The sequence below is a fragment of the Cyanistes caeruleus genome, chromosome 10, assembly GCF_971803275.1.
Source record: "Cyanistes caeruleus chromosome 10, bCyaCae1.hap1.1, whole genome shotgun sequence".
In the NCBI taxonomy this organism is placed as follows: domain Eukaryota; kingdom Metazoa; phylum Chordata; class Aves; order Passeriformes; family Paridae; genus Cyanistes; species Cyanistes caeruleus.
Genome location: NC_141710.1, coordinates 7,090,068 through 7,109,743, shown reverse-complemented (window position 1 = coordinate 7,109,743; position 19,676 = coordinate 7,090,068). Strand labels below are relative to the sequence as shown.

Below are 19,676 nucleotides of genomic sequence, written 5' to 3'. Positions count from 1 at the left end.
AAGCAAAAATAATGGAACCTGCAGGTTTTTTTGCACATCTACTAGTTCTACATATAAAGTTGTTCTATACTGTAGATATATGTATGTATGTATGTATGTATGTATAAATGACATATGTAGTTTTCTAGAAATACCAGCTGTAAAAATATTACTTTAATTGCAATGAAGGATAACACAGAGGTACCCAGCAGGGTATGTGGGACACAAAAACCCCACCCTGTCAGGTATCTGTATGTTAATGAAAAGGTAAATTATCAGCAGTGCCATCTCATGCAAAGCATTATATTTAGGAACCCCCTAGAAAAGACCTAAGCCCAGTTTTGATCTGTATATGACCATCAGCATGATCAAACTTTTTTTTTCATTCTTTTTATATATTTTCTATGTGTTGCTCTGTGATTTCAGTGGAGGAAATATCTGTATTCTTGTTGTGTTGTTTCTTCATAGCATTTACTATTTCTGACACAAGTGAAATAACTCCTATAATCAAATAGCAGCACAAATTTTCTCTTTAAAAGTAAGACATGTTTGAAAATTCACAAGTAAATTGCGGTAATATTCCATTTATTATAATGCCTAATTAGCAGACACTTTTGCTAATTATGATTTAGGCATAAAACCTGAGAAACAGAAATTATATACATCATTCCATTGTAACTTGTTCTCTGATTCACACACAAAGCAATCTATTTATTTACTACAACAACAACAACAACAACAACAACAAAAGTTTAATCTTTACAGCCAAAATCTGTCTTGTGAAGACTTGCCTATGGGGACCAAATAGAAACCAGCATAAAGACCAATTAAAGGTCTTTACAAAGCATTTGATGAACAAATTTTGATATCCAGATACATAACTAGTTTTGTAAATCTGCAAGTTTCAATGTACAGAAATCTTTCCAGAATACCTCCTGACATTTTGAAATTTATTTATTTGTTCTTATTATTATTTAATTATTATGAAACAGGGAGTTTGCACATCAAAGGTTAACAGAGAGTTTCATGACTTTTTTCAGTATCCCATGCCAAAACACATTGACAAAGCTGTCCTGTGCAGACATTTTCAAATATCAATTTATAAATCTATTTTTCCCAAGGAAGAAGTGTCCATAAGAGCTGCTGTGGTATGGCCAGGGCTCCAGGCTCCTGGAGACTGCGGTTACAGACCTCCAGCATAGCCACATTCTTCTTGTCTAGCCTTGTAAGATTTTTGCCAGGTACTCTGCACTTTAAGTTGTTTCATTTCAATTGCCCTGAGGGTTTCTTCCTCACTAACTGGTGGGGAGCTTGATGCATCATTACTTTGACATAGAACAATGTGATAAAGCTGTAGGACTCTCCAGTAAAAAAATTACTGGTTCTGCTCTTAATAAATTAGTTCTCTAAATATTCAGCTGTATATCAGCAAGGCCTTTGCATTTAGGATGGTATTTAGGAGAAATATTTTACTGGGCTCAACTAATTTCTATAAAACAAAGGATAATTTCAAACAGTTTACCTGCACACACAAAAAAAACTATGGAGAGAGAGTGAAGAGATGAACTTGCTTGACACAAAGAACACAGAACACTGCATAGTCATAAATGTCAAGAACAGGTTTGTTTTCTTTTAATAGCCTAATTAAACTGGAACAACATAGGAGACCTTTGGGGGCTACTATGATTAGAGCTTACCAAACCTAGAGTTGTTTGCAGATGCAGAAGTTGTGTTTTGCTGTTCATTCTGTAAGACCCCCATCTGAAGCCTCAGAATGGTTTAGGAATCATTCCCAGTCACCTAAACAGAGCTGGGGCAGTTCAGAGAAAAGCTGCCAGGCTGCAGACAAATCTCATTCTGTCTACATCCCTACTGACTCAGTTCTGTGTTTTGCATATTCTTTGTTTAAAGCATTTAATTACCACATTCAGGTTTTCCTCTTACAGCAAACTCGATGGGGAGAGACCATCTTAAAATGTTTTACTGGTAGTCCTTTTCCTCTTTGGTGCTGTATGTTGGGATAACAGTTTGGGTATCTCCTGTTAACTTTAGCTATCTACCATATACCTTCATCATCTGGAATTTCTGCTAGCATCCTCCAGCAGTTTCCTTACTGACTCCTGTGCAACCCTGCCTACGACCTTCTGTCTAAAGCTTAAAGATTAAGAGCTCCCAAATGCTTTCACAGCCATAACTGATGGGGTTTAGAGCAGCCCCTGCTATTGTCAAATCCTACCACTGATCTAGAGCTGAATATCAGAAGCTCATGGCACTGACACCCTAAACAAACCCTCATTTCTTTATCACATTGAGTCCAACAAGATTCTGGTGTACAGCTCATCCAACAACACAAACAGCACATTAATTCCTACCTCTTGGCAAAAGGGTGATGCTTCTCATATTAAATTACACTTCCTCCCAAATACGTTTTTTAACATATTTGATTTCTTCAAAAAACTTGAGCCCTTATCTATGCCTGAGGGAAAAAAAATAGTCAAGTAGTGGAAAGGAATGGTTATCATTAGTACATATTGATAATCTACCTCTTCATGCCACATGTTCAGAGTACAGCCCTCCTATGTTCCATGGTTCAGTGGGCTGGAAATCCTGGCTGTGTGTTTCATCTGGCACAGCTCTTTGGAGAAGTCAGCTGCCTCCCAAAGTCCCTTTTACACCCTTTTACACAGTGCATCAGGATCTGGGCAAGGACAAAAACACGGGTTAATACTTCAGCACTTGTACAGAAAAACTGTGATGCTATAAGGTCACACCCTAAAGGGGCTGATCTGGTCCCAGGAATGTCAATGAAGTTTTGTTATTGACTTTGCTTGGAGCAGCATTGATCTCTAAAGGCAACAAATGCATTGAATTAGGTTAGTAAATTACTGTTCCCACGACCGAGTTAAAAGACAAATGAGTAGTTAAGTGAGAGTCTGGTTACAATATCACATCACAGGGCTTCCTGGTTATTTTCTTGTGGAATTCAGACAGCAGAATTTCAAAGAAAATATTCTCCAATCAGCACACATGGGAGTTTCATATATTAAAAAATAAAAATCATTACAAATAGAAAGATTGTAAATCTGTCTCACACCAAAAGCAACTTAAAAATCGAAGTTGAAGGCATCCTGTTAGAAGGCTGAATGAAGATCAGTTAATTTCTTGACTGGGAGTTTCACACAGTTCTGCCTAAATACGTTAGAAAATACACTCTGCCAGGACTGAGTTTTAATTTCAATATGTTTCCAAAAATTCAGACTATATCTTGATTAATGAAGCATTGCAGAAAATCTCTGTGGGGGAATGCCATGTTAAAATGAAGAAGCTTTTAATATAGACTTTTAAAACTTTTCAAAGTGGATATTCACACAGGTCTCAGGACTTGCATGATCCATTTATATGCACAGATTAAAAATGATGGCATTTCCTTTTTGCAGGGGTCTCGTGTGTCTGCTCCCAGTGATTACATGGCACAGTCAGGCAGTTCTCAGAATGAAACACTCCATAGAAAAAGATGACCTATAATGCAATAGGTTATGTGCCACAGAAGACAGCCTATAAATATTTAAATGTTGAATACAAGGGAAAGCATATTTATTTTTATTTGCTGTCTCACTCTAAGGGCAGAAGCACCTTCATTGCTAAAGATACTGACTCTGCATTACTCAAATATACATAGAGATATGAATAGATAATAATAGATAGTAATACAAGGAAATGAAATTATTCCTGTGTTTATAAAATTCCTCTTACAGTGAAATCATTGATAAGCAAGCACTTGGCCAATAAGAGCCCTTCAGTGGATCAATTCTTAATGATGGAAACTAGGCTAACACTTTTAAATTCTGCTTGCATATGACCTTATTTTCTTCATCCCAGTTCCTTAAACTGGAATATTACCATTTTTTTCTCCAAAAAACCTACTTAAACTTGAGTGCTACAGAGAACACAAGCCAGTGCAAAGCACTTAAATTCCTAAACAAGCAGCCAGACTCAGTGTAAAACTGACCTTTTTGATTCAAGAACTTTTTTGAAAATTCAACATGACACACATAAAATCTTTATTGTCAGCAACCAAGCAGTTCAGAGCTAGTTCTGTAATCCCAGTGTGGGACCTAAAGTGCACACAGGAAGCTGGATTCAATTTTTCACTTAATTCCAGAAGTTACCCATTATCCTTCCTTACTAAGTAAAAGGGTTACTTTTCCTTGGCAAGCTCCTTGGTATGCAGAGCTAAAATTGGGTCTCAGTCACAAAAGACCTGTCAGTAGACATTAAATTATCTAATTACTACTGAACATGGTATTGAACAAGTCATATTTAAAGTAGGAATGACACAAATCAAAATCCATTCTTAAAATAGCCCTAAGTGATACCCATTCACCAATACAGCTTCAGCATTCTGCTGCTGCCTCATCCACACAGTGTCCAGTGTGAGCCATAACTGAGGCTTGTGAAATGATATATTCTCACTACTTCTGGCTTAATAGATGTGGTGAGAAGCAATGCAAGGAAAATAAAGCCGTCCAATCAAGATTCTAGTTTTTAAAAGACAATTTCAGCTCACGGGGGTTTTATTCATCAATAACAATTGCAGTGAGACCCAACACAGAAAGCAGATCTTTAATATCAATAACACAAAATGCTACCTTGCTAATGAAGACATACGAGTTTATTGATTAGTTTTGCAGGAATGTTTATGTTGGTTTTGCTTCTAATTGCTCATATATGGATGAGCTCTTCAATTTTACTGCATCTGCAAGCAAGGACTTGTAGAAATGGTAGTGAGGGGTTTATTATAGCCTGTCTCTCCCTTCCCACCCTTCTTACAGCCTGCATTTCCCCCCAGCTGGGTTCTGCTGTGCTTGGTGTGCACTAAGCACAGGCAGAGTCAGGTAGGATCACATTCAGCCTGTGGAAAACCAGCTCACCTCGATCAGGAGTGGGTTTAGGAACCTCTGACCAGACTCTGCTGCCACTTCACTGCCAGAGACCTGGGCTGCAGGACCCACAGACACCAACACAGCCACAGGCACCCCCAGGATGCCAGGAGAGTGCAAACCCATCCAGCCATACAGAGCTCCTCAAAAGCACTCCACCAGGACAGCCCCTTGAGGGATATGATCCAGAGACATTTACCTGTTCTTGTTATGGCCAAACTACCTTCCCCAAAAGCTGCAGCTCAGGAGCACTCACAGCAACTTCTCAGAGAGCAAGCTGCACAATCTCATGCTCTTGGAACAGGGAGAAATGCATAATCTTCAAAGAGTATGAATGAAATGAGGTTAAATATACACATTACTTCTAAAAGTGCTTTGATTTTTCTTTCTTTTTGCTCAATTTCTTATATTGATATGGACCAGATGCAAAGTTCACAGCCTGATCCAGCTCTAAACCTAAGGAGTTTCAGAGGTGTGCAGATTCAGCATTTGGTTTTGTCTGACTTGTAGAAGAAAATATCAGGAGAGATTTTCTTCGATTAAGACCAGCTGCTTCTGCTGTGACTGTCAATGGCAAATTAAGACTTTTGTACCTTTAGAGATGGAAAAACTCATAAAAAATTACTTTTTCTTAAGAGTTTATTCTTAACATTTTTTCTTACTGAGATCCACAAAGGAAGGGAAGGGGTAACAGGTTTTAATTACAGTGTGTTTTCTTGCTTGTGGGACACTTCTAATTTTACTGCCTGTGGCCTATCTGGGAACTAACAAGGGAGAATATCCTACATTCCTAACTGAAACCAAAAAAATCTAGAGCTCAGTGGAAAACTGTGTTGTACAAAACATACAGCATTTTTCAGCATATGAGCAGAGTTTTTTCTGCCTTTATTTAAAAGCATGTGTCCTTCTCCACAAGGATGCACAGAGCTCTAGGAAAAGACAGCCAGCTCACTGCTCACTGCTCCTGCCTACGACATTTCAGCCATTTCCAGATCTCTCCAAAGATCTCATCTCTCAGTTTGTCTGTCAGACTCAATACAAGTACCCAGGGACATGGGAGTACAGAGATTTCTATACATTACCTTAAGGTCCTTGCCTTACTTCACAGAGCAGGACATGCTACATTTCTATCCCTGCCTTCCCATCATTGTCTCCTTTTTATTTAGATCACTTAGAAACTTAACAGGCTCTTCAAAGTACACTTTGGAGTACTGGAGTGCTTTTTCCCAAAGTATCAAGTAACCTACCAATTTCATAAGTCATTCCTCTCATTCAATTTTCAATGAAAAAATAAAAAAAAAATAAAATAAATATATCCAGAAAATAAAACAGGATATGATGAAAACCCCATTAGTACTGTGACAATTAAGCACCAATAATTGCCATAAAGAAAGTAGTTATTTAGCCAATTTTGCTTTGATTCCATACCTGCCAGGACTCTGGTTCTCCAGCTTTTTTTCAGAGAGCAACATATGAGTCCAGAATTCACTGATTACAGGATAAATTACACCTTTTTCTTCCTTTTATACAAAGCATGACTCCTGCAGAAAGGATTTGGCAATCTTAAATCCAAGCTGATACTGACATAACATTCTGTTTGGTTATCAGTTCTGGTGTGTTTCAAGAAGTTTCCACTAAGCTGAGCACACTAAAATTCCCATGAATTTTCTCCCATTTCACATTCCAAAGATAGGCATCGAATTAGTCTCTTTCAATTTCTTTGATTGAGCCATCTATACTCCATACTGAATGTGAACAATAACTACTAGCAGCTCTGAGGGTATTTCATCCAAGTCTCCATGTAATCTAGGATCCCACCACATCTATGTCAACAAATGGCCTTGTACACTAAGAGGAACTATTTATTTTTATATCCTTCAAAATCCCACCATATATTTAGTTATCTTTTAGAAATCTGACCCAGGAACTAAATCAGAACTTTTAAGACAGTGAGGATTGCTTTCCTCCTCAAAATTCAAGAGAATACAAGCTGAGGGTGAAAGCATAATAAATAATATTGTGGACAGCTCCATTTTAATGTTTTAATAGTAAGAATATTACTATTATTATAATAGAAATTGGTAGACAGTCTTCTTGATTAAAGCAAATTTTAGAGAGAAATCAATGCAGAAGTGATGTTGATTTCTGAAATATTTAAATTAATATTGGCAGAATAACTTTTGCATGTGTCATATGGCTTCAGTGTTAGACTATATTTGACAAGGATGGAGGATTAGTGGGACTCTTCTGTCCTTGGTGCCTGCCTAAGTAAAATTTCTCTATACATTTATAAAGAACGGTCAGCCCTAATTTCCACAGTAACTATTATTCAACTAACACAAAGTGTTTACATTAATAATTATCTCCTTTATATTACATGCCATCAGAATCCATAACTAATTATTTCAAACATGTCAATAATACATGAACCAAAATCTGTGAGTATTCCCCCAAGAACACAGTGCCAGCCCTTGATTGGTTGGCTACATTTTAGCAGCTGGCTCTAGAGAAGCTACTTTGAATATCCACACAGTTTATTAGGAAATGTCTATACTTCTCCAATATAAATGTGGAGGAGCCAGGACCATTTACTCTGGACAGTAAATGTTTGTCAAAAACTGATTTTAATTCCAGAAGAGAGCAATAAGAAAACAAAACCTTATAAAATAAAATTTGTTTTGTTTATGAAGTCACATGCTATTACAAATAATATTTGAAAGAAAAAAAATAAGAGTAACCCAAAATCTTCAAAAAAATGTTTGAAATACTTTTCTCATTAAGTTTCTTCTCAGATATCTGTCATATTTCGAGCTCAAAAGATTTACCTTTGCAGTAGAAAATATATCTAAATGAGAATTAGCAGTGGTAAAATACCTGAAACTCTGATCTCCTTTCTTTTAAGGATGTCAGAAATTAAATATCTGCACTGATATCAATGGGGCATTAAATCTGTAACTAATTCCATATGTGTGAAAGCTGTAAGGATTAAAAGTGTAGAAGCATGCTGTACAATAAATCAAAAACATAGCAAATTCTGCAAGGTTGCTGAAGTGAGCCCCTCCAGGCAATCAGGATATGAAAATTAAATCAATTTATGGGAGGGAAAACCATACCTGCCATCTAAGTATTAATTACTTCTAGTACAGTAGTGCCTGGATAATTCAATCCCTTTATTCTTCCAACTACACACACAAAGAAAAGGAAGGTTCTAGACCCAAAGGTCGAGACCTTTTGGCTTAGTTTTTAAATACTCAAAAGATTGAGCCAAGCCTGAGTTTACTGAGCACGTGGCCACAGAGGAGAGTGATTTGTACATCAATTTCTAACTAAAGCTCTGTACAGGTAGGCTCAGATCTAGGGTTATTTCAGCTAGATCAGGTTAGACCTATTTTCCATATTAAAAGTGAGAAATCTTTATATAGATAATGGCTGCAATAAGATTACAGCTGTTAGTACAGTTTATAATTTTTATTTATATTTAGCTCTTCAAAAGGACTACCATGATAGTGAAGTAACAGAGAAAATGGTCCAGTGATTATCTCCTGTTAAATCTTTTTCCTATGAGAAGCAGAATTAAGTTTGATACCCATTGGCCCCCATGTGACCTTCACTGGCAAAATCTTTAAGTGATAAATTAAATTTCTTCCATCTAGCTGTTGTTTACAGATTTATCTTGCTTTGGAACAGACCTTCAGTAGTGAAGACTTCATGCCAGTGGAGGTGTATTAAAAACAAGAGATAGACTGCTATAGACAGCAGATAAGATATGTTGTTAACCAGCCACGCGGTAAAAAAATACAGATTTCAAGTTCCATAAGAAAGCTCTGGTATCCTGCTACAGAGAGATCAGCAGAGAAGGCCTCTCCAAAAAAACAGGCCAATGAATTTCTTGAGCTTCTGGCAAGCTTCAGCCCTGTGAATCAAATAACTGAGGAAGGCTCATAAAAGTGAGTAAACAAACATAAAAGGGTGGCCCTGAGTGCTATTGTATTTCAGAGCTGGCTCTCTGCTCTTGTTAAAGGGCTGCTACAGACATATACAAAGAATCATATGAATAATGCTGGAGCCATCTACCTACAGCACAGAAACGTGATCTTTTCTGGCCAAATGTGTCAGAAATTTGTTAGAACTGGAAAAAAGTTTACGCTTGCCTAAAAAGGCCATGATCTCACGCTCAGTGCCTTTCTTTGATACAGGGCTGGGAGGTGAAAAAAAAGCCCAGAAATTCATTCAGCCCTTGCTGGCTTAATAACTTTAACATACTAGATCTGATGAAGATGAAAAAATCAGACTTGTAAAAACTGATCATAAAAAAAGAAAAAAGGGGTTTTAACTAACAAAGGAGGAAAGGAAATTATGGGAGGCAGCTTAATGCTTCAACATCGGGTAACAATACAAAAGTCTGAAGCCTTTAACTCATTAATTTGAAAGCGTTTGGCTCCAACTCTTTATTTTGGCTTTTCATTTTTGTTTGTTTGTTTTTCCCTCCCTAAGGAAATCTGGACTGTAGATGATTACTTTGAAAACAAAGCAGTACAAAACTGTGGCAGAGAGACTCTTCAAAGAGATAATTTGAGGAGTATAACATGCTTTAAATTAACACTCAGTTGCAACAGTGACGGGCCTCAGGGTTTGGTGACACGGCCTCCCATTAATTACTCGCTAACGGAATGGGATTGTCTGCAGTACAACACAAGGATAAATATTAGGATAAGTCATTTCAAGAGGTTAGGCTAAAAGAAAGCCTTTTTTTTTTGAAAACATTAAGAAATCTGGGGAGGTTAAATACAAAGTTGAAACAAATACACATACACACAATACCCTCTTCTAATTAGCATGAACCTCTGGCTAGGGATCTGCTCACAGAAGAGCACTAGAGATAAGACAGCTGTTAATATCCACAACTGAATAGCAGAGATTTTTAATCGAGTAAGAAATGAAATACTACATCCAAAGTAGCAACATAAATTGATTAATAATTTAGCAGAGTACAAGATCTGCTAAATATTCCTAGAACTACAAACTGATTTCAGGTTAAACTCTGTGGGGATTGGACCTGAACTCATGAACCACTGCTGTTCAGACGGGATCTTTACAGACCAAAAAATCCCTGTTCAACCTTTTGTGGAGTTTGATCATTTAGAAAATGTTCAATAAGATATGCTGTGTGCCAGAAGTGTGTTACTTGGGAGAGCTCTCGTGAGATAGCTCAGACGATGCTGCTGGAGCTCTGCTAACCTCTTCCACACTAGGGGCACAGCTCCAGAGCATTGGATTCTCCAGGAGAAGAGTCATTTCCATGCAGCACAAGCAGCAGCAGGATTTCAAATTCACTCTATGATCCAGATGGAGAAACTATTTCCCCTTTAGCTGCTGTCTCAACCTCTGACAAGCCATGGCTTAATTATGTTATCACCTTTGGTAATGTGCCTAGTCAAAACTGTCTTACACTATTGTGTGTTTGTAATAAACTCATTACAGTTATACAGGAGGAAAATGTTTTTTCTGTGATCAGGATCTCTGCTTTACAGCAGAATGGAGATCAGTCAGAATAAGGGTACCAGAGGCCTGCCCCTAATCTACCTACTGGAAATTCCTCAGCTAGGAAAAAGCTCTTTCATTATTTAAACTACAGCTGCCTATTAAAATTTGCATTTAAAAATGTCACATTTTATCTTAGTTTTCTAGATGAATGTTTTGGAAGGCAGATAAAACAATGCACTCTTCTGTGGATTAAGAAGTGTAGCTGAAATTTGGGTGGGAGGGACAGGAGCTGTGCTGTCATCTGTGGCTTGAAAAACATATAAAACCACAGCTCAAGAAAAAACATGGCAGTTCCATATCATGTTTCAGCTGTTCTGTTTGCTGAGGCCATCATTCTTGCTCATTTTTGATTTTTCTGCTGTCTCAGGGTGGACTAGCCCAAACTTGTACAAACCTCTATGCAATTCCAAATCTTGCACTTGCTTTCTGTGAGATCAGGGGTGGGGTGAAGTGGTGTTAAGCCAAGTTTGCCAGAGAATGGAAACACAAAACATTTCACGCTCTTACCCATCCTGGAGGATTTCAAATGCAAGACAGAGGAGAAGTGGCAGGCACCAAAGAGTTGAAAAGCATTCTCTTCAAGGCAACGGCTGTTTGCTCTGAAAAATACAAGTGGCCACTCCCTGGGGTCACCTGGCAATGCCAAGGACAATTCTGGAAAAAAAACCCAACCAAATAAATAAATAAATCCCAGCAAAATAGAAGTCTGCCTCCCAGAGGATAATTTCTCCTGCCAAACTAAGAAGGTGTTTAGGAACGTGGACAAAAATAAACATTCCCTCACTGGGGAGGTGGAGTGCTCTGACTTCTATGGATTTTTAGAATTAGTTCAAGGAAAAATTAGTGGAGTGCTCCAAACACTCCAGGTGACCTGTGCCAAATGGAGCAGCTGGCATTAATAGAGTAAATTGGATGATTATATTAAAGATGAATGGCACAGCTTTACAAAAATAAATATCTAACACTGTTTAGAATTCAAATCAGCTCCAGTAGGAGCAGTTCTAACAGATTCAAATGAACACAGAATTAAAGTGCAGGAATGAAAATCAGAATCTCCGTTTACTTTCCCACCATGAGCGAGATTCAGACTTTGTGAGTGTATAACAAATATGATGTGATTTTTTTAGGTTTTGCAAAAAGAAGTCCCCATCACTGGCATTTTAAGCACCTACCAACACCTCGTCTCCTGGGAAGGAATGTACCAAGATCAGAGCAAAGGTATAGTTTGATCTTACTGGAAACCAGAATTCCATCTATAAAAAGATCTCGATGCTTTGCTCTGTGGTAAAATTAAAGCAAAATGTTGGGGGCTTGGTGGGTGGAAAGGTGGACATCCCTTACAATATTTGGCCTAGATAGGGTTTCTTTTTCTGAAGTTAACACCTGAAGCTGCATCTTCTCATCCCTGTGAGAATGTCTCAACCTGTGCTCCTGGCCATTCTGAGCACTAACCACTCTAGAGGCTGTCTAAACTTGGCCCAGAAGGACAATGTTTTTCTACAAAATATTCAAATCTTTATGTGGAGGGGCAGGAACAAAACTTCCTGGGAAGTGCTTCAGCAAGTTCCAGTTGTGGGTCTGCACCCTTTCTGTAATGGAGGATTTGTGTTGGCAGGAACAGGATTACCTGCATCACTGAAGGTTGCAGGAGCTCTCCAGTGGCAGGTGCAGCAAATGAAGAAAATGATTTTCAGACTATTTAGTTTATAACAGAAGGGATTAATTACAGCTGCAACGAGGCTGAGCTGCACAGATCATGATGATCAGCATCAGCTCCAAAAAACAACATCTGAGGGGTGCTGGAAGCAGTGCTGTGGGATAATGATGCATGGAAGCAGCTTCCTCAGGTTCTGAAAAGGAAAGAGAAGGCAGCATCACATTATTTCCTTCCCCATCTAAAGACAATTAGGGAAGGAAAGCATTCTAATGTGCTCTCAGTGCATCACACCGTGCAGTCACACCGAGGCATTTCACACGGGGTCACACCTCTGCTGAGCACTGCTGCAGCACTCAGCTGAAAAACATGAAAAGCCTTAGGACACTGAAGAACCAAAGCCAAAACCAGGAGATCTGGCTCACTGTTATGGAAGAGGCTGTGGGAAAGAAAAATAATCAATTCCTAGCTAATGGAAGGCATTACTTTTAAATCAGCCTCAATCCTGAGGCTTCAGTTTGGGGTGAATTACCCTTCCACCCTCAGTCTGAAGAACTTTTTTTTTTTCCAATGCACAAAATGTGCCACTTAACCAAGTGTATTTAATATCCTGATCCTAAAAAGCCTTCCTCTTACCATCAGTCCTATTAAAATCAGTAGTTATTCAATAAAGTGTATATGATGACCCAAAGAACCATGGCTGGTCCAAGATCTAAAAGGAAAAATTGTACCTAAAGCTCCTGACTATCAGAGATTGATCTTTTCTTAAGACAGCAGTTGTACTTAGGCAATTGGCCAAAGGCCAAACTAATAAATCTAATCTTGAACATACATATATCTACACATATATTTTTCAGGGTTGTTTATTCAGGTATTCACTATATTTGAAACAATGCCAGTATCAACACAGAGAAGTAACTAAGGACATGATCCTGCACAGATCTGAGGATAGTTATAAACTTTACAAAGTCCATCTGAAAAGAAGAAATGGGGATTAACTGTACTGAATACAAGTCTGGATTTGTACTTACAAAACTAGGTCAGGCTGCCACACAAATCCATCAGAAGAGGAGTAAGCCCTGTACAGAACTCTAGGGTAGAATTCTCTATTATTTCAGGTACTTTTTTCTGCAGAAGAGCTTACTCACAGGCTATTGCTGAAGCAACTGAGCAGCCTGGTGAGGTGGTGATAAGAAATACAGTGGGGAAGACACCTTTCCTCACACAGCCTGAGACATCTGCAGAGCCGCTGTGCTGCAAGCCCTGGAGTCCAGAATATCCCTCATTGATTATCCTGAACAACTCACACACAATAACAGGTCTGAGCCTTGCATTTCCCTCCTGCTCCCCTTCCTCACGTGCCTGTGTACCAGTCAATGTCTTTCACAGGGAATTTGCCTGCAGCAGAACCCATGGAATACAACACTGTGCAGATGCATGCTCCTCTTTTCTTACAGATCCTCTCTTTGTGCGCACATTTGAAGACGTGCCATGGAGTTATTCCCTTGTGCACAGTTAAGTGCAAGAACAGTATTTCCTGTGCTGTCCCTGCCAAGGAAGCACACATGCAAAGCTGTCAACAGGACAGGCAACAACAGCTCTGCATGAATTAAAGGAAATGTAAGAGATGCCTTATAAAAGCTACTAACAGCTATTAATGATGGTTCTTAAGGCAGCCCTGTGGCCGAAGGAACTTTGCAGAACACTTTGCATGCAGTGAGTGGGAAGCTTTAAAGCCTGTGCTTAAAATGCTTTGATATTGGGATTACAATCACTGCTTGCCAAAATAAGGCAGCAGTGTCCACCTAGCTGAAAGTGATCACCACAAAATCATTCTGGACCATACCTTCCTAACCCAATTCTCTTGCTGAAAGAAGGATTGAGCAAGATTAGGCTCTCTTCCCAATTTTTTCAGTGATTCTTGCATTTCAGGGGTAGATTTTTCTATCAGATCCTATTCCAACCCAAATTTCAGTCTTTTTTTCAGTTAAAACACACTGATACTTTTAACAAATAAAAACAGTCTGAATAGAAAGATCTTGGAATCAGAACACTAGCTTAATTTTTGTAGGTCAGGTGATAAAAGGAAATTATTCGGCAAAAACACTGGATTAAAAGCAAAACAAGCTTACTAAAAATTACTTCTATTTTTCAATTTATTCCATGCCCCATCTGCTTCTGATGACTTCATTTCTACTTCTCAAGATCAAGAGAGATCAGTATTTATTAAAAGAATCTATACCAGTTCAAGATTCTAAGACCTAATGCTATGGTATAAAAATATAGGCCAATTGAATTCACATCGGTAATGGCAATTACACAACTGAATTGTTGTATATTTATAGAAGCAGGCTCCAGAAAGTCCCAGCTGAAGCAATACTGACAGCAGCCAAGATGGCCTTTATAAGAAACTGGGAGCTGTTGCCTTTTGCTTATTGTTTCCAAGTCTGCCAGCCCTGTCCTGGGGGTACAGCAGCCACCTGCTTCCAAAGGATTCTGAGGAACAGCACACAGTTCTAGGTAAATGAGAAACATTTATACCACCCCATTTTTAGCTTTACTGCTTGTGGTACAGGTTACTCTCCAAACTAAAATGACATAAGACAGACAGTAATTGATCTACTATCCTTCAGTGCCCCTTCCACAGTGTCCATGCTGGCTGCTCCTAGAAGAGGGAGGTGGATCACTCAACCCTTCTCCACATGTCCTTTTCTACAAATCCATTTGAACTGGACTCAGGGTGGGAGAGTCTAATCCAAGTATCGACTTTATGCCTTGCATATCAAGAGGATCCTTCATTTTTGGATGGCTGTTCCATCCATGAGGAGGAATCCTTAGGGACTTTGTATCTCATTTCAGAGAATGTATCTGCTTTGCAGCCTCTCACTGAGTCCTGTCCAGATACTCTTTGTTTACTGTCTTCCTTAACTTCCTTCCTAGAATACTGAAAACACACAAATGTCCTTTGGGAAAGGATTAACACTTTTCCTATTTTCTCACATTTTTCATCTCCACCTGAGTCCATTTGTCCATGCTAAGGCCACAGCACATTCAGAATGGGCTATTTCTAGCAGTGTTGCTGTTACAGCACTCCTCTAGAGAATTGCAGAAATATTATAAACCACAACTGCACCAGGAGACTGGGGGTGCTGCACAACCAGCCTGTTCAGAAAGGAAATCCAAATGATAATGGGGAATTAATAAACTCTCACAGGTTTGCAGAATTATTAGACCAGGACCTAGACAAGATATACAGCTGGTTACTCTGGATACTTCTATTAGCCTTCCAAGAAGACAGAACAAAAGGAGGCAAACTTGCATTAACACATTGCAGCATGCAGCACAACAGAGCAGCTGTATTTAACACCCTGTAAACCTCACTCCAGAGCCCTGCCTCTAAGAAGTGAAAAAAAAACTAAAAAGAGAAAGTGCCCTTTGGCCTTTGAAACATGTTCTCTTCCTTACACAATAACAAGGACTGATTCATGCATCACATATATCTTGCCAGCTCAGGGCTTGGCTTAAGCCTTGTTTAACTTTTTAATAACATACTTAATATTAGCATCCAGGTGTAAGCAACAGCAAGTAGAAGCTAGCATAGTATTTCTGCTCCTGCATGCATTTTAGCATTCCTGGGATTAGCACTGAATTGTTCCTAGACGAAACAGCCAAACTCAATAGCACTAGGTTTGATTATTCTCATGAATTCTGCTCTTTCTAATCTTCTTCAGTGCTCTCAACTTCCATTCAATAAATCATTTTAGACAGACTCAGCCTTCATGCTCACATAAACTTTATGGAGCGACACATAAAGCAGGCAAAATTTCAGGTTCAGCATGAGTTTTTTCCTGAACTATGACTGGCTTTGAAATGAAAATGTCTTCACCATACCTAAACTACATTTTTTTCATGCTACAGTTCCAAAGCTTGTTCTTGCTCACAAAGAAGCTAATGTGCCTCACTCTTTGCCTTGTAACACCAGCAGATCCACAAGACCTCAGTTCTGCTTGCAGAAGGAATGTGACAATATCTGTATCTCTGTTCAAAGGCAACACTAGAGTGTTTCAATCAGATTAATGGATTCATCATTTCCTTTAAATAAGAATGTCCAGACATTTCTTGCCTAATTGAGAGACCTGCAGCTTCACATTTCAGCCACCTTTTCCAAACATCTCCACAATTACTCTGCCTGTTGCTGTCTTGGAAAGGAAATGCTCAAGATTAGTCTGAGTTCCCAGTTTTGTCATGGAGACTGAACCTTCTAGGAGGAGGTGAGAGGTGGATCACTCACTCACTCATTTCCTTATTTGATTAGGATGGTAGGTTGACATGTACTGAACTGGGAAACAAAATCATTTTTTAATCTTGACCCTGTACATGGAGTGTGATTTTTGGGGACTTTGTCACTCTGGAGAATGTCACTGACCTTGAGGACAATCAGCATTTTACCAGATTGCACCATATAGAGCATTTCAAATAATTAAATAGTTTAAAGGAATGTGATTTTCAGTTGACTGAAAAAGACAGCAAGTTATATATTTTACACACACCAGAAAAGAAAGTCTTATTTACTTCAGAAAGCACTAAAATAGACTAAGGTGAATATAAACTAGAATAATTTATCATGGCCATTCAGATGTAATTTCTATAAAGAAGAAAATACAAATAGCTGAACTTTAGGGTCATAAAATTGCCTTGAAATATCAATAGCAATTAACATTTACATTCATCTCAGTACCTATTGGAATGCATGCTTCTTAAAGCCATAATCAGAAGGCAAACAAACAAAAATCATCATTGTAAACAACCAGGAAATCTGTGGGTTTGCCTTCCTTCTAATCCAAGCTTAAGTCCCAGGTAGAGGCTGGAAGCACAGACACCACATTAGGCTGAAGAACACCTTTCCCTTTTAAAAATTTTAATGATGCTTTTTTGCGTGTGTGTAGTTACACAACGAAATGAGGCTCAAAAGAAGTGTTTGTCAAAGCTCAAGATGACACACCAAGCCATTAATAAATCTGTGTCCTCAGCTCTCTGCCAGCACATGGTACATGTCAGGATGCTGTGCTCTGATGCAAGCACCACTCACCTTACCTGTGACTTTACATTCAAAGACAGAAAAGAAACCAAAAAGAGATGGACAGTTCCAAAAAAGGGTCACATACATGGAGGTAACTTTATAGTGTTCAATAAAATATGATTCTTGATTCAGTCTATTTTGTCAGTTTTTAATATGGTGCTAGTCTGCAACACACATCTAATATGGATTAAAATTAGTAGTACTTCACCCATGCCTTTTAATCACAGCTTTCTTATAGATAGGTAAATAAAATTCCCTCTCTTTTTCTTTTAGGAAACCTGAGGCAAAGTTATTCTGGATCAACTTTACTCATCAAAAGACACAAATATTTGTTCCTTGAGTTCCCCAACAGCCCCGCAGTGCCCAAGACCCATTGATTTCACTGGTCCTTTTGAAATATCAGATGTGTTATCCTGAAGCATTAAAGTGTTGTAAAAATTAAAGGTGATGGCTTCATTCAGATCTGTGTCAGGAACAGGATTAAAACCTGAGAAGGTCAGATGTGCCTAGAGAAACACAAGGCAAAGCTGATCTGAAACAGTTTAGGTCTTTTGCTCAGCCCCTTTTTCCTTTAAACCCTTCACTGGGCAGGCAGCCACAGGCCCTGCCTAACAGCAGAAGATGACAACCCCACAAGGATTTGGGGAAGACTCCAAGGAATATCTAGAAATGTATATGTCACCCAGATCTGCAGTATGTAAGATAATTGATTTACTGTCCCAGAACCTCCTGGAGGAGGAAGGGTTATTGCTCAGACAGGGAACTGGAGCAGAAACAGGAATGACTTCCTTACAACCCCACAGGAAACACACTCTATTTAAGCAGACTGCAGCATCACATTCCATTGCCAGGTTAATTTTTACAGGAAGATTAGAAGTTTAGCAGCTCCCACCAGAGTTTGCAGCAGCACCAGCCTATACCTTGTTTTCAGAGTTCTGTCCCAGCTGAAAGACAGATAAGCACAAAGAATCTGAAGGAACTTTCCAAAGATGCAGTCTTGGTCAGCTGTCAAAGCCTACCAGTGAAAATGAGGTGTTTTCCAAAGCCTGAACAATACGTGTGGAGCTGGAGCACAAGAGGACTGGGGGAGGGATTTAGATTATGGCAGATATGAGGTAGAGAAGGAGAAATTAATGTATCCGAACAGATCTAATTCCTCATGGATTTTTAGAACTGGAATTCAATCTACATTTCTTTACAGAATTAACAGTATCCTGTATAGATCCACAGATAATAAATAGATTTTCCTTCAGTACTAAAAGAAGAGAGATAACCATCAGCTTTCCATCCTCCTCACCATTCCTACCTCTGCATCTCCAGCCAGTGCCAGAGAGGAGACTTGTCCTCTTTTAGAAAATATCACCTGAAAAATCTGGAGGGGAAGGAGTTGAGAACACAATTACAGGAAGAGAATGATGAGCACAGTGGTGTATTTAAAGACTTACTTGTGATCCCCTAGTGCCATCTTTGGTTAAAGCTCACCAAGTAGGAACAAGCTTACAGTCATTCCCAGGAGAGAATGAAGTTTCATTTGCTTTATGTCATTTGCAGAAAGACAAATCCAGGAGTTCTCCTGGATTCCTTATCTTTTTTTCAGGAGAAAATCAAACACTGAATTTTCCTGCTATAATGACTGAACTGCATTCCCTATTCCCATACTATTTCTGAAGTGCCCCCAGAAGTGTTGGCTGGAAGAGGCTCACCTGATTTTTGTGACAGCATTTCCGTGTAGCATGGGGGAAATACATGTTCATGGAACCTGCTTTGAGAGGTTCACTCAGCAATGTACGAAAAAGGAGAAGAAAAGACCCAAAAAGTCTTCTGCTGTTTCAGTGGCCAGACATGCCCTGTGGACTTTTGTGTGTTCTAGTCCATCCTTACAGCCACTAGTCTTTTATCCTGTTGGGAGAGATGTGTTAAAAACAGAAGATTGGAAATGAGGATTATAAAATACACTCTATGTATGCTGTGTCTCTCTCCATGTTCCCTGCCTGGGTGCTGCTCTGGGCTCCCCCAGCCAGTGAGGTGACAGAAATACCTTCACTGTCTGTGTTTAGCAGTGGGGTCAGAGCTGTCCCAGCTGCTGGCCCGTGCTGACTCTCACAGGACCATCCCTCAGAGCACATCAAATGTTTCAGGAAAGTCAATGGAACAATTTAGCAGAGTTTCAGCAATTTGCTGTTGCCAAGAATTAGGCCCAGGAGCATAACAAGGATGGTTGTTTAAACCCATTAATAAGAGTGCATTTCTACCAGCTTGTGCTGTAGTGGTGACTGACTGAAAGCCATTTCAAACACACGTGTACGTGGTCTGCTCCAGGATGCAGAAAACAAAGAGAAGGAATTGAAAAGAAAAATTAAATAGGGTGACATAGATGTACCTATAGATAGGACAAATATGGTACATAAAACATATGCAGATATGTATATATATATATTTATGCATATTTGCAAATGTACCCATCTGGATTTGTATAAAT

At 38.9% G+C, this 19,676-nt stretch overlaps 1 long non-coding RNA gene across 3 annotated transcripts in view; it reads right to left on the bottom strand.

Moving 5' to 3' along the window:
- Positions 1–547: 547 nt before the first annotated feature.
- LOC111933225 (uncharacterized) overlaps positions 548–19,676 on the bottom strand; it is a 51,663-nt gene continuing 32,534 nt past the window's right edge. The window contains exons 1-6 of one of the 3 annotated variants that reach the window (XR_015274238.1): positions 11,847–12,059; positions 11,636–11,742; positions 10,971–11,062; positions 6,348–6,460; positions 5,119–5,238; positions 548–2,677 (exon numbers count right to left, since the gene is read on the bottom strand). This is a non-coding gene — a long non-coding RNA (uncharacterized LOC111933225). Of the gene's footprint in view, positions 2,678–5,118; positions 5,239–6,347; positions 6,461–10,970; positions 11,063–11,635; positions 11,743–11,846; positions 12,060–12,090; positions 12,314–18,900; positions 19,097–19,676 lie in introns of those variants that run through there. The other 2 variants (XR_015274237.1, XR_015274239.1) reach the window with 2 other exon arrangements.